Source organism: Schistocerca americana, chromosome 1 (assembly GCF_021461395.2).
Source record: "Schistocerca americana isolate TAMUIC-IGC-003095 chromosome 1, iqSchAmer2.1, whole genome shotgun sequence".
NCBI classification, from domain to species: Eukaryota; Metazoa; Arthropoda; class Insecta; order Orthoptera; family Acrididae; genus Schistocerca; species Schistocerca americana.
Genome location: NC_060119.1, coordinates 61,603,469 through 61,619,962, shown reverse-complemented (window position 1 = coordinate 61,619,962; position 16,494 = coordinate 61,603,469).

The following is a 16,494-nucleotide window of genomic DNA, read 5'->3' as shown; positions in this document are numbered from 1 at the left end:
TCGGCGTGATGGTATGGGGTGCCATTGGTTACACGTCTCGGTCACCTTTTGTTCGTATTGACGGCACTTTGAACAGTGGACGTTACATTTCACATGTGTTACGACCCGTGGCTCTAAACTTCATTCGATCCCTGTGAAACCCTACATTTCAGCAGGATAATGCATGACCGCATGTTGCAGGTCTTGTACGGGCCATTCTGGATACAGAAAATGTTCGACTGCTGCCCTGGCCAGCACATTCTCAAGATCTCTCACCAATTGAAAACGTCTGGTCAATGGTGGCCGAGCAACCGGCTCGTCACAATACGGCAGTCACTACTCTTGATGAACTGTGGTATCGTGTTGAAGCTGCATGGGCAGCTGTACCTGTACACGCCATCCAAGCTGTGTTTGACTCAGTGCCCAGGCGTATCAAGGTCGTTATTACGTCCAGAGGTGGTTGTTCCTGGTACTGATTTCTCAGGATCTATGCATCCAAATTGCGTGAAAATGTAATCACATATCAGTTCCAGTATGATATATTTGTCCAATGAATACCCGTTTATCATCTGCATTTCTTGTTGATGTAGCATTTTAATGGGCAGTAGCGTACTATTGAATGTTTTTGGTCTATTTTGGGATGCAGGGTGCGTGATCGCTATTCAGTTCCATCGTCGTTACCTGGGCTTTCGATTATTCCTCAGGATGAATGGTGTAAGTTCCCTTGAAAATCATACACAACCTGAGTTCATCCATTCGGAGACGACTGGAAGCTGTATCGAAGGCCAACGATTTTTCTGCACATGTCAGGCACGGTAATGCGTTATTTTTCTGATGTTTCCATATTTTTGTCCAATCTCCTGTGTACGTCAGCTTTATGGTGAACTGCCTCTCTTTTGTTAATGATTACAGTTACTGTAATATTTTGGTGTTACATACCCCAGTGTACAAAATTCAAGCAAAACACAGAAATATATATACGACTTGTTTATTCATATCCCTGTTGTGGTCTTCAGTCCAAAGACTGGTTTGGTGCAGCTCTCAATGTTACTCTATCTTGTGAAAGTCTCTTCATCTCCAATTAACTATTGCATACAACATCCTTCTGAATCGGGTTACTGTAAAGAATTTAACCCCCCCCCCCCCTCCAAGCTTCCCTCCAATACTAACTTGATGGTCCCATAATGTCTCGGAATGTATCCTATCAAAAAAAACCTTCTTCTAATCAGGTTGTGCCACAAATTTCTTCTCTTCCCAATTCTATTCATTATCTCTTCATTTCTGATCTACCCATATAATTTTCAGATTCTTCTGTAGCACCACATTTCGAAAGCTTCTAGTCTCTTCTTGTCTAAACTGTCTGTGGAACATTTTTCACTTCCATACATGACTTCAATCCATACAAATACTTTCAGAAAAGACTTCCTGACCCTGAAATCTATACTCGATGTGAACAAATTTGTCTTCTTCAGAAAACCTTTCCTTGCCATTGCCAGTCTACATTTTATATCCTTCGACCACCATCAGTTATTTTGCTGCCCAAACAGCAAAACGCATCTACTACCTTGTCTCATCTCCTAATCTAATTTCCTTAGCATTACCTGATTTAATTCGACTACGTTCTATTACCCTCGTTTTGCTTTTGATTATGATCATCTCACATCCTCCTTTGAAGACACCGTCCATTCCGGTCAATTGCTATTCGTAGTCCTTACGATATCATCGGAAAACCTCGAAGTTTACACAGATTAACACCGGTGATAGGCTACAAACTATCCACACTCTCTTTTCAACCATTGCTTCCCTTTCACACCCCTCGACTCTTATAACTGCCGTCTCGTTTCTGTACAAGTTGTAAATAGCCTTTCGCTCTCTCTATTTTACCTCTGGCACCTCCAGAATTTCAAAGAAAGTAATCCAGTCAACATTATCGAAAGCTTTCTTAAAGTCCGCAAGTGCTATAGACGCAAGTTTGCCTTTCCTTAACTTATCTTCTATGAGAAGTCGTAAGGTCAGTATTGCCTCTCGTGTCCCTAATTTCCTTCGGAATCCAAGCTGATCTCCCTCGAAGTCGGCCTCTACCAGTTTTTCCATTCTTCAATAAGCAATTGGTGTTAGTATTTTGTAACCGTGACTTATTATTCACATACATGTCAGCACCTGCTTTCTCTGGAATTGGAATTATTATATTCCTCTTGAAGTCTGGGGGTGTTCCGCCTGTCCCATACATTTAGCGCACCAAATGGAAGTGTTTTGTCATGGCTGGCTCTCCCAAGGCTATCAGTAGCTCTAAAGGACTGCTGTCTAGTACCGGGCTCTTCTTCGACTTACGTCTTTCAGTGCTTCACGCAGTATCATATCTCCTATTTCATCTTCATCTACGTCCTCTTCCATTTCCATAAATTGCCCTCAAGTATGACTCCCCTGAATAGACTCTTCCTCGTTTCCCTTCTTTGCTTAAGACTGGTTTTCCATCTGAACTTTTGATATTAATACAGGTAGTTCCCTCTCCTCCAAAGGTCTTTTTAACTTTCCTGTATGCAGCATCTATCTTTCCTCTTGGGATATAAGCTTCTAAATCTTTATATTTGACTTCCAGCCATTCCTGCTTAGCCATTTTGCACTTCCTGTCAGTCTCATTTTTTAGATGTTTTTATTCCCTTTCGTCTGCTTCGTTTACTGTATTTCTATATTTTCTCCTTTCATCAGTTAAATTCAATAACTCCGGTGTTCCCAAAGCATTTCTATTAGCCCTCATCTTTTTGCCCATTTGATCCTCTGCTAACATCAGTGTTTCATCTCTCAAAGCTACCCATTCTTCTTCTACTCTATTCCTTTTCCCTGTTCTTGTCAATCGTTCCCTAATTCTATCTAAAACCTCCGGTTCCTTTAGTTCATACAGGTCCCGTCTCCTTAAATTCCTACCATTTTGCAATTTCTTCAGTTTTTATGTGCAATTCATAACCAATAAATTGTGGTCAGAGTCCACATCTGTCCCTGGAAATGTCTTACAATTTAATATATGGTTCCGAAATCTCTGTCTTACCATTATATAATCAGTCTGAAACCTTCCAGTGTCTCCAATCTCTTCCATGAAAACAACCTTTTTCCATTGTTCTTACACCAAGTATGCTCTGTGCAAAATTCTGCCAGGCTGCTTTCTTTTTCTTTCCTTTCCCCCAGTCCATATTCACCTACTATTTTTCCTTCTCTTCCTCTCTACTATCGAACTGCAGTCCCCAATGACTATTAAATTTTTCTCTTGCTTAACTATCTGAATAATTTCTTTTACTTCATCATACATTTCTTCAATTTCTTCATCGTCTGCAGACATAGTTTGCCTATAAACTTGTGCTACTCTTGTGGGTGTGGATTTCGTGTCTATCTTGCCTACAATAATGCGTTCACTATGCTGTTCGTTATTACTTCTCTGCTTTCGTAGTTATTAAAATCTACTCCTATATTACCCCTACTTCATTTTTTTTTTTTTTTTTTTTTTTTTAATGTCGTGTGGCTAGGGCCTCCCGTCGGGTAGACCGTTCGCCTGGTGCAGGTCTTTCGATTTGACGCCACTTCGGCTACTTGCGCGTCGATGGGGATGAAATGGTGATGATTAGGACAACACACCACCCAGTCCCTGAACGGAGAAAATTTCCGCCCCAGCCGCGAATCGAACCCGGGCCCTTAGGATTGACAGTCTGTCACGCTGACCACTCAGCTACCGGGGCGGCCTTTTTGTATTTATAACCCTGTATTCACCTGACCAGAAGCCCTGTTCGTCATGTTACCGAATTTCATTAACTCCCACTATATCTAACTTTAACCTATCCACTTCGCTTCTTAAATTACCTAACCTACCTGCTCTATTAAGTTATCTGACGTTCTACGCTCCAATCCCTAGAGCGCCAGTTTTGTTTCTACTTATAACGACATCCTCCTTAGTAGTTCTCATCCGGAGATCCGAATGGAGGATTATTTTAAGTTCGGAATATTTTATGCAGGAGGATGCTATCATGCCATAAAGTAGAGCTGCATGCCCTCTGGAAAGATTACGGCTTTAGTTTCGCCTTGATTTCAGATGTTCACAGTAGCGGCACTGAAAGGCGACTTTGGTTAATGTTACAAGGACAGACAAGTCAATTATTCGTACTGTTGCCCCTGCAACTACTGAAAAGGCTGCTGCCCCTCTTCAGGAACCACACATTAGTGTGGCCTCTTCACACGCTGCGATACAGCTATCTGTATCTCTGAGGCGCGCAAGCCTCCCCACCAATGTCAAGATCCATGATTCATGGAGGGGATGGAGGGGGGGGGGGGGGGGGCAGAATTTATATCCCTATTCAGACTGAAATGCTGAACGTTTTCGCTTGCGCGCGCGCGCGCGCGTGTTTGCGTGTGTGTGTGTGGGTGGGTGGGTGGGTGGGTGTATCCTTGAGACAAGCAGTCGCAAAGACTAGCAAAATACTGAGTAGCATGCTTTCATAATGTGGTTATCAATAGAGATACAGACATCAACATTGTTTTTAAAAGGGAGCTGTGCTGCTTTTTAGCTCCAGGATAGTAATTCTCGTTGTGACAGTACAAGTGTTCCATAGGCTTAAAGCTATGAACACATAGATAACTTGCAGAATCCCAGTGATAACTCGTCAAAATCAGCGTCCTCTGTAAGTTGATTGTAGGTTTGAGAGGAAGGTAGAAGTTTTATTTCTGTGAAACACGTATTATAATAAATTGGGTTTATTTGTAAATCAAAGTTAGATAGTTCACAATTCAAGCTAAATGGTATTCAAATTCTCATTAACAGTTAATTCACCATACATAACAGTAATGTCAACCTGTCGCAACTTGTCGATAAACATTTGATCATGGCAACCTGTGTGAACACAAACCTTATACACCTAACTTTAGGGTCCCACGGGGGAATAATTAATCACACAAGTACTGAGAGACTTTCATGTAATCGGTTAGCACAGAATGGAACTAATGAAGGTAATAGGTTATTGAAGGTAATTTGTCACACATTTATGGATTTTAAAAGACAACTGTTCATGACTTTGCAGGGCAAATCCTCAAAGTGGTTGTAAATATGAAAGACCTGGAGATCCAGTAACAGGTTATTGAAGGTAATTTGTCACACATTTATGGATTTTAAAAGACAACTGTTCATGACTTTGCAGGGCAAATCCTCAGAGTGGTTGTAAATATGAAAGACCTGGAGATCCCTAGATCTCACGCAGTAGCAACTCGCCCTCACCATAAGCACGGCTTCCAGTGGTTGAACTGCTGCAACTTCAGTCAGATGCAGTGCCAGCAACCCTCTCCTGTGGTTACTCGTAAGTGTTGGATGGCTGGATACGAGTATTTTCTAAGTCCTCAAACGCATCTGTGGAGCAGCTGTGAAGCATTTGCGTCGATCCATTTGATTTCTCATTCTGTGCGAGAGTATCAGACAAGGAAACGTTGCTCTGTCACGTGTTTCAATATAGGTTTCATTTGGTTGGCTGGACTCTGAATCTTCTGAGGTCCCCGTCCCTCGGTTAACCAGTGCTGTCCTTCCTACTGCACTCCTCTGAAAAACGTTGTTCCTCGCTATTCCTATCTCTCTTTGGCCAATTAGAAGCTCTCTTCTGCTATCTTGCTCTCTCTCTTTCATTCTGGAAAAAGTTAAGATGAACCAGTGTCCATAGGTCTTACGTGCTAAAATAAATTTTTGTGCAAGAGGTACGGGTGCAGCAGCGTCTCACAGTTTTCGAAAGCCGAGATGGGGGTCCGCTTTTCACCTGCAAGATATGGTTCTCCAGCTACCATCTCAAAGCCGGCTTTTCTGCATTTAGCATAAAATAGCGCCTTTACCTAATGTTCTTCCTCACTTCAACTAGAAAAACATTTGCGTGAGCGAACGTTGCAGGACGTCCTAGCTGTTGTCAAACCGCACAGTATCGCCGTAGGGTGTCATAAGAGCGCTTGCTGCGCCCGGCCACCACAACAAAGAGTTCCCGCTGTCTTTTCTCAGAAGAGTTCAAATGTATTTCAAATTAGTCTGGAAACTGATAATCGCTCGTACATTTAATATAAATTCCATGTTACGCTCATAATTGATTGCTCAGGCCGAGAGCGGATCTCTACTCTGGGTTTATATGAATTTGCTTATGTTGTATGACAGTTCCAAAATACAGTCCTGCAATACTTTGACAAAAAACAAGGCATTTGAAGGCAGAAAATTCAGTTCTTCACTCAGCACCACACAGACAGGAACAAAATGTTGTTGCGCTATATGTGTAAGGTTTCAAACAAATAAGACACGCCGGCCGCGGTGGTCTAGCGGTTCTAGGCGCGCAGTCCGGAACCGCGCGACTGCTACGGTCGCAGGTTCGAATCCTGCTTCGGGCATGGATGTGTGTGATGTCCTTAGGTTAGTTAGGTTTAAGTAGTTCTAAGTTCTAGGGGACTGATAACCACAGTAGTTAAGTCCCATAGTGCTCAGAGCCAAATAAGACACCTTACATTGAATTCCTGAAACAATTCCAGTTAACTCGATATGTCACACGACATAGTTACGTGAAATTGAATGAATTTTATTAATATGCAGATGTGAGAAATAACTAAGCACTTCATAAATATAAACCACTGACACGTCACACTAGTAATTGCATGCAAGTAATGTCCCCGAGCTACGAGACCCAGTTCTGAGTGCAGTAAAATTTACTACTGCACGCCACGTCGTCCTGCACGAGGCTAAAACACAAGCAGGACATCTAGCGGACACAATGAGATGCCCGAGCCGCTGCTTACGCCACAGGGCAAAAGCCGCCCCTTGTCCCTGGTTTTAACGACTACTCTTCGGAAAGCCCTTCTAGAGCAACACGACAGGAGATGCCAGATAAAACGTCCAGAGATAAAACGTCCAGAGATACCCAGCTCAAAATATTGGTGACTCATTGTAGCCACCTGCGTTAAAACTCACATGAAAGAAAAAGCTGTTTATCTCAGTATTACACAGAAGAAGTTAAACTCTTCCCTACAAAATAAATAACGCTTGTGATAGGGTACAAAAACTCTAGTGAATGGAGTTACAAATGGTACAAGAGCCCTGGTTGGCCAGAAAGAAAACATGTGGCCACCAGCTTTGATGTAGGCAAATTGTAGACAGAGTAATTGGTTCTTCTCTTGCAGAGAATCGTTGAGTGTTTGGGCAAGGCAACTTGCACTGTGCTGATATGATTGCAAGAATCATTAATGAACACATGTTCACAGGCTCGTCTTAACTCATAAGGAGTTAAACTGCAAAGTCTCCTAGTATGGAGAATGGCACCGAGCACTGACAGTTAACGCGTGTGAGCAATTTGAGGGTGACGACATACACGCAGTTCCCGAGAAATAGCATGTACCATGCAAATTAGCTTAGCTAGAGAATAACTAGGAGTGTTGGCTTCACCAAAGAGGTAGAAATGTATCCGACTGGTGTTTAACACTTGAGAGAGGTTTAGAATAGATTCTCAGGTTCACAGCTCGTCCTGACAGCCACCACTGCCGCCGCCGACGCAAGGTAAACACACGTGCGCTCATGACACGCCAGCAGGTGATGTTCAATTGACAGAACTACGGTCGTTTCCGTCTCTCCTAATTGTTTTGTTTATTCAGCCATAACCTGTAGTTAAACATAATCACGACTGTCAGGCCTAATTGAAGCATAAACACAAGATGTCCGATCCAACGAAAAGGATTGATCAGCCACTGTAGAGTTTCGAATTGTCTTGATTGTGTATTTGTTTTTGATTGCTCTTTACCGACCCCCATTCAATTTTGGGTATTTTCATTGTGCATTTTAACGTAATTGATATCTTTGACCGCAATTGTATTTAATTTTTTCATATTTTTATCGACCTCCAGACATGGTCATCAATCATTTTACCATTAAAAAACCTTACAATTGTTAGGCATTTCGCTTCACAGTTGTGAAAACCCAGTATCAATATTTTATCATCTCGCACATAATTTTGCTAGCACTGTTATGTCATGAAGTCAGAGTGAAACCAAACCCTAATAGATAAACTTTCAGATTTTCATTTTTGCAACATATAGTTACGTCTGAACCTGTACACTAATTTCTGTTAGCGATGTTGTTGTTGTTGTGGTGTTCAGTCCTGAGACTGGTTTGATGCAGCTCTCCATGCTACTCTATCCTGTGCAAGCTTCTTCATCTCCCAGTACCTACTGCAACCTACATCTTTCTGAATCTGTTTAGTGTATTCATCTCTTGGTCTCCCTCTACGATTTTGACCCTCCACGCTTCCCTCCAATACTAAATTGGTGATCCCTTGATGCCTCAGAACATGTCCTAACAACCGATCCCTTCTTCTAGTCAAGTTGTGCCACAAACTTCTCTTCTCCACAATCCTATTCAATACCTCCTCATTAGTTATATGATCTACCCATCTGATCTTCAGCACTCTTCTGTACCATCACATTTCGAAAGCTTCTATTCTCTTCTTGTCCAAACTATTTATCGTCCATGTTTCACTTCCATACATGGTTCTGCTCCATACAGATACTTTCAGAAACGACTTCCTGACTCATAAATCTATACTCGATGTTAACAAATTTCTCTTCTTCAGAAAAGCTTTCCTTGCCATTGTCAGTCTACATTTTATGTCCTCTCTACTTCGACCATCATCAGTTATTTTGCTCCCCAAATAGCAAAACTCCTTTACTACTTTAAGTGTCTCATTTCCTAATCTAATTCCCTCAGCATCACCCGACTTAATTCGACTACATTCCATAATCCTCGTTTTGCTTTTGTTGATGTTCATCTTATATCCTCCTTTCAAGACACTATCCATTCCGTTCAACTGCTCTTCCAAGTCCTTTGCTCTCTCTGACAGAATTACAATGTCATCGGCGAACCTCGAAGTTTTTATTTTTTCTCCATGGATTTTAATACCTACTCCGAATTTTTCTTTTGTTTCCTTCACTGCTTGCTCAATATACAGATTGAATAACATTGTGAAGAGGCTACAACCCTGTCTCACTCCCTTCCCAACCACTGCTTCCCTTTCATGTCCCTCGACTCTTATAACTGCCATCTGGTTTCTGTGCAAATTGTAAATAGCCTTTTGCTCCCTGTATTTTACCCCTGCCACCTTCAGAATCTGAAAGAGAGTATTCCAGTCAACATTGTCAAAAGCTTTCTCTAAGTCTACCAATGCTAGAAATGTAGATTTGCCTTTCCTTAATCTAGCTTCTAAGATAAGTCGTAGGGTCAGTATTGCCTCACGTGTTCCAATATTTCTACGGAATCCAAACTGATCTTCCCCGAGGTCTGCTTCTACCAGTTTTTCCATTTGTCTGTAAAGAATTCGCGTTAGTATTTTGCATCCGTGACTTATTAAACTGATTGTTCGGTAATTTTCACATCTGTCAGCACCTGCTTTCTTTGGGATTGGAATTATTATATTCTTCTTGAAGTCTGTGGGTATTTCGCAAGTCTCGTACATCTTGCTCACCAGATCGTAGAGTTTTGTCAGGACTGGCTCTCCCAAGGCCGTCAGTAGTTCTAATGGAATGTTGTCTACTCCCGGGGCCTTGTTTCGACTCGGGTCTTTCAGTGCTCTGTCAAACTCATCGCGCAGTATCTTATCTCCCATTTCATCTTCATCTACATCCTCTTCAATTTCCATAATATTGTCCTCAAGTACGTCGCCCTTGTATAAACCCTCTATATACTCCTTCTGTTAGCGATAATGTATCCTTTACAGGGAGTGCAACGGAACCGATATTGAGATCATTGTCTGATTATATCACTGTCCATACTGCTGCACTCTTCTGAACTCTGCATGCGCGAGATGGTATCCTTGCAGGCTGTAAATTCAGCACCAAGTTCCCAAAACACTCACAGAGCGTCCTTGCGCAACTGTGATAGGAAGATAGATCAGAACCAGTCTCACACGTGTTAGATATGATGTGAATTTTTTAAATATTTCATAGATCGTTGAGATGTAGAAAAAAGATCCTTTTCTAAGTTTCAGTCCAGATGTTCATTAGTGAAAATACACTAAGCTACAAAATTTGCTCAAAACAGTCACATTACTTTCAGGTGAGTTGAAATCTTTTTTTTTTTTTTTTTCGTGAGCTGTCGTCAGTGGTGAATTCTTAGTGTCACATACATTTTTCTTCTTATCAAGTTAAATTGTGTTCCTTTGGCCAAAGTAGTCGAATTTACACAACTTAACTGCACTAAAGCCCGCATCTCGTGGTCGTGCGGTAGCGTTCTCGCTTCCCACGCCCGGGTTCCCGGGTTCGATTCCCGGCGGGGTCAGGGATTTTCTCTGCCTCGTGATGGCTGGGTGTTGTGTGCTGTCCTTAGGTTAGTTAGGTTTAAGTAGTTCTAAGTTCTAGGGGACTGATGACCATAGATGTTAAGTCCCATAGTGCTCAGAGCCATTTGAACCATTTTTGAACTGCGCTAAAGTGCTAATGTTGTTGCAGTTGCTTTATAATTAAACAAGCAACTGAAGGCAAGACAGGTAAATAGCTTATAAAATAGCTCATTGTTGGTATAAAAATAAACGTGTAATCTCTTCACTTATTGATTTGGACACCCACAAAATTTCTCCTTTCACCATCTATCAATAGTCCTTGAAACACATTATTGCACTGAGAAAATCTAATGTTACTTCCATTGCTAAATACGCAAGTGTTTTACACATTGATCACATGCCATTACCTGATGCCCAGAACTATCTTGTTCACAGTACCTTCCAACCCCAACTGAGACACATCATTGGCTAATATCAAAGATTTCGCTGGTTAATACAGAAATAGACAGGGTGCTGTGGGGCGGCGGAATGAGTTTGTAATAATAATTAACTGCATATCCTTGTTTGAATGTTGTAACATTTCCAGGCCGATGCACCATACGTGGGGCGGCGGATGTAAGTTTGTAAAATATAATTTTCTGTATATATAAACGCTTGCGTGTTGAATCAGTTTCTAGCTTTTAGAATGTTGTTATTGCTGTCTTTTGCCGTTCTCAACACTGGCTCTCTATTTACTCCGTGACCCCCAGAAAGTGATTTAATAAAACTTGGAGCCAGTAAATAGATATCCTAGTGCCCACTTTGCCTGAGAATGTTCTTATAGCTGCAGCTTATAGCTCTGAGGAATTAGGAGATTGTCCGGGATTTCTAATCAAAAACGGTTTTCCAAAATATTTGAGTATATTCTGAAATTCACTAATAAAAACCACAAGTATCCCTACAACCTAACTAACAGAGCAGTTCAGAGTCTAATGCGCTGATGCAACTATAAATGTCCAAATTAAATGTTAAAAGAATGCTCGCCATAATTTGATGAAAATATTTCATCAAACGCCACGCTAAATATTTGGTAGAATGTCTGTCCCGCGACGGCACGTGAAAATACGACAATACGCAAACTGAAGCTAGTTAATGAAAATCATTCCAGAATTAACACTTCACATGAAATGTTCTCATGGTTCCGCGTATCTCTAGTAACTTAATACGGCACCCGAGGCTGTTTGTAGCAGATGCACTGATGCGACGCGACTACCGACACAGATGGCGTGTCATTCAGCGTCTGGAGAGAACTGGGGCCTTCCTTCCTCGCGTAGTGTTCTTATATATAAAGCCGCGGTGCGGACGGCTGAGGGAACGCCTGATTAAATCCGCTCTCCCGACTAGCCGCTGGGCTAGTAACGCACCACTTCAAGTTACATAATAATTTATAGCTTCTTTGGCTGATGGCCGAAGAAGCTCTTAATTTAAACGTGCATTCAGCACGCAGGTAAGTATTGATAATAAAATTTTGACGTGGCTAAGTTAAATACTTTAGGCGAGAGAATTAATTTAATTGCCCTGCACGCACTAGATGAGCTCTGAACTGGCCCTGTTGAGATCCGCTATCGCTATAATTTTATAGGTATTAAAAAGAAACTTTACACATCTTCATAATCATAGCGGACCTCCAACCTATTTAAATCTAAACATCCTAGCCTTATTTACTAGCCTACTTAATCTATCTTGCTTCCTTCAGTTTTGAGACGAAAACCAGAAAATCATGAATTTCCACTAAAGTCTCAATTTGTGAAATCCAAAGTACTGTTTTTATTAAATCACTATGAAAGATGAATCTAAATATAAATTTTGAAGTCTCTAGCTCTTTTCTGTTGCGCCAATGATTTTTCCAGAAAAACGTCCAAATCTCGGAAATGGCTGAAGTTATCGAACTGATATTTAACACACATTAATTTAATATTATTTCTGACATGCTAGAAAAGTTTTAGTTCATTCGCTTGATTTTTAAGGTATTGCGCAACATTTATGACGTCAGAGCTAGTTACAGCAGACTGGCTGACACACAATGGAAACTGATGTGAATTTACTACAGCGTGAGTAGGCTGCTTCCCTACATCACCCTCTACTTAAATTTTTTGTTTATGAATGTTAATGAATGAAAAAAAATTTAATTACAAAAAGGGAAGCAAGAGTACAGTTTAACTCCCTATGAAAAATCAAAATTGAAATATAAACCTGTAGAAACATTAAAGAAAACTGATTACCTACATTAATTATTTAAATTGTAGGCATGTTCACTGCCTTTTAAACAATGTCATTACTCAAATTTTTAAAGCAAAGTCATGAAATATTTTGGCATACATATTGCCTTAGACAAACAAACACATAGAAATTGAAAAATTATGAAAATCTTAGATCCATTAAATACATTCTTCCATACACAAATTCAAAGAAAATAACATGACACATAAACAGATGATTATCTCTTAGCAGTCTTTTCTAAACCTGAAAGAAAAGTTCACAAATAATTTTTACACACGTGGTTGTAGCCGCTTTGGCTGGCGTCCTACACTTCCATTCACAAGGGTAGAGGAGGGGAAGTTGCTATGGTGTGCGTCCTTCACGTTCTCTCTAAATTACATGGGGGAAAGGGGAGGGGTCACTGTGAGTTGTGTCCAAGTCACTCCACGCTTTCACGCAGCTACCAGGCTGCCATTATCTGGTTTGTCCTGTAGAACAAACAAAAAGAGTGCCTCAGACTCTGTTCACTTAAAATCTAAGGGTGGGTCACAATGAAATGGGGATATATATACATTTTATCCTTCAGTATGTTGCTGGAACAAAGTTAACAGAACCTTTCTCAATCCTACTCTTACGGTTACTTAACTGTCATAAAATCGGTCAACAATTGGCTCAAAACGCCGTTAGTCACTTACAAGAGAAAATTTTATGCTCAAGGCATTTAATCATAAATCCTATTTAATCTGAATTTATTAGTTTTGGGCCGGAACACTGAACCAATGCTCGGTACATTCCTGATACATTTGTATTTTAAGCACTTAACTGACTCATCTTTGATTACCTTATTCTTAGAGATAGTATGAGTATGATTAGTGGTTGTTTTCTCAGCTTCCTTGTACATGTGAGTAACTTTTGGTAATAGTACAGTTGTGAGTGTTCAAAACACACTACGTTTAGTTGACTACTAAATCCACTTATTGGTCCTCTGCTGTTGTCAGTTCCACATCTGCAATTAGGTACTTACTTACTTTGAAGTGTATTTATGCTGAGCTAAAATAATGTTTCACGTCTGTCAGTATGTTATTTATTTACTTTGGTAGTGTATGAACTAATTTAACACTCACTGTATTAACACTTAAAGCATAGCATAGCACATTTATTTCATATTCATAGTGTATTGCAGCTGATTAGTTTGCTCACGTGGCAATCCATTTCCACTCGATCGGACGCTGAAACCTCAGGTAGTCTCTCTCAGACCTACCACTAAAGTGCATCAAGTAATTATGGACGAGCGTAATGCTAAATTCCTTAAACCTACAGGACACCATGAGCTGCTCTGTCTCATCTAACCTAAGGGTACCTATGGTCGCATTCACGCCTCCAACTCATAACCTCAATACGTGTAGGTGTATCCTGTCACACACTACACTAAAATAATGGCCAGCTCCAACCTTATAAATACTTCAGGGACGTGTCCTTCACGTCTCAACCACAAACACTGCTCAATTCTATTACACTGCCTTTCCTTGCTACACCAGGTGAGTTCAATCTTACAACTTATCTGCATATTTTTCATACCACTAAGCAATCTCTTTCTTATTATTTATTAGTTAGCTCTAATGCATACACTAGGTTTCACTACCACTTCAGATCCTGCTTGTACATGAATTCATATATCCTTTTAAATTACTATTGTGGGACCATTTCCAATAACACAACACTTTGTACTTACTATATTACCAGGGTACTATACATAATTGTTACTCAAATACATTTGTAACTTAATTACGTCATACTTCTCTATTGTTTGTCACTATTAGGTTTGTCACATTAGGTATTTTTCTTCACTAATCGGTAGATAGAATGGTTACATAACTCATGGCTTGATAGCCATGACAGAAAATTTTCATGTCTGGAAAGAAGAGGTCGAAATTTTTTTTTTTTTTTTTTTTTTTTTTTTTTGGGATAGGAAAGATGAAGATTGAGTGAGACCTGAAATGGGAAAGAAGATCTCACACAGCTGGGACTGCACAGCTGCCACACTGTGTAGAGGTTAAAGAACAACCTCCTCCCTACAGCATTCATTAGTTTAATGCTGTAAAGAAGAGTTAGAAATTTTTGGTGGATAGAAAAGATGAAGAGTGAGTGAGACCTGAAAAGGAAAGAAGATCTCACACAGCTGGGACTGCACAGCTGCCACACTGTGTAGAGGTTAAAGAACAACCTCCTCCCTACAGCATTCATTAGTTTAATGCTGTATTGATAATTATACCGGAAAATTTAGTATTTGGAAAGAAAATGTCGAAATTTTTGAGGATAGGAAAGATGAAGAATGAGTGAGACCTGAAAGGGAAAGAAGATCTCATACAGCTGGGACTGCACAGCTGCCACACTGTGTAGAGGTTAAAGAACAACCTCCTCCCTACAGCATTCATTTGTTTAATGCTGTAAAAAAGAGTTAGAAATTTTAGGTGGATAGAAAAGATGAAGAGTGAGTGAGACCTGAAATGGAAAGAAGATCTCACACAGCTGGGACTGCACAGCTGCCACACTGTGTAGAGGTTACAGAACAACCTCCTCCCTACAGCATTCATTAGTTTAATGCTGTAAAGAAGAGTTAGAAATTTTAGGTGGATAGAAAAGACGAAGAGTGAGTGAGACCTGAAATGGAAAGAAGATCTCACACAGCTGGGACTGCACAGCTGCCACACTGTGTAGAGGTTACAGAACAACCTCCTCCCTACAGCATTCATTGGTTTATTATTGACGTGATAATCATACCAGAAAATTTTGTGTTGGAAAGTAGAGGTCGAAATTTTTGGGGATAGGAAAGATGAAGATTGAGTGAGACCTGAAAGGGAAAGAAGATCTCACACAGCTGGGACTGCACAGCTGCCACACTGTGTGGAGGTTAAAGAACAACCTCCTCCCTACAGCATTCATTGGCTTACTATGAATCTGCCACGTCGATCTGAAAATACTTTATGATGCCTTTTTAGAACCTGTCTCAGTTCTTCCTTTTGATTGGCTGAAATCCTATCGATTTCCTGCAATTTAGTTTCTATTTTGTCTAAAATAATTGCTTCTTCTTCTTCTTCTGTATTCAGCTTATTGTTATTAAGATTAATACCTTCGTCCCAAAACCTCCTATTTTTCAGAACTCGTATAGGCAGCTCCCAAGTTTCATGATCAGTTACTACATGTTTATCACTAAAAGGTACTATAATTACTCCGGTTATTGGCAAGACCATTTTTAACTGGCTTCTTTCAAAGTCAACAACACTCTGATATTTTGACAAGAAATCTATGCCAATTAAAACCTCAATACTGAGATTATTTACAATTAAACATGGATGATCAATTAAATTACCATTAATATTAAAGGGTAGTAAAGTTTCTTGCTTTACCGTTTTTGAAACCTTGCCAGTAGCACCAATTATTCTTAGTCCTGATACCCTCATTACTGTAAGCTTGTCTTTACCAGGTAATGCATCAAAGAAGGACTGTGATATTGCACTCACCTCACTTCCACTGTCTAAGAGACAACGTACATTGATACCCAACATATTCACTATTATTATAGGGTGGCTTATTCTAGGTTGTACAGGTGGTTCCTCAGATTCATCTAGTAGTTCCTTTTGGATTTGTCTCCAACTAAAGTGATCAACATCTGTCTTCATTACATTTAGGTCACAGTGTGTAAGGGTTTCCTGAATTACATTTTCAGCTGCCTTTTCCAGTCGGTCTATTAATTTTAAATCGAAACACCGCACGACTTCATTACATTTAGTTTGCTGAACATGACCCAAATTACTGTAGTCTGAGCGATTCTGCGCCTCCAGACCGGGCATAACATTAGTTACAGCTAAACCACTTTCACCATTATCGTCGGTTTCCTTCTCAAGTGACAACTGGTCACAGCTACTGGGTTCATCGACCCCAAACTGCCTACCCTCTACAT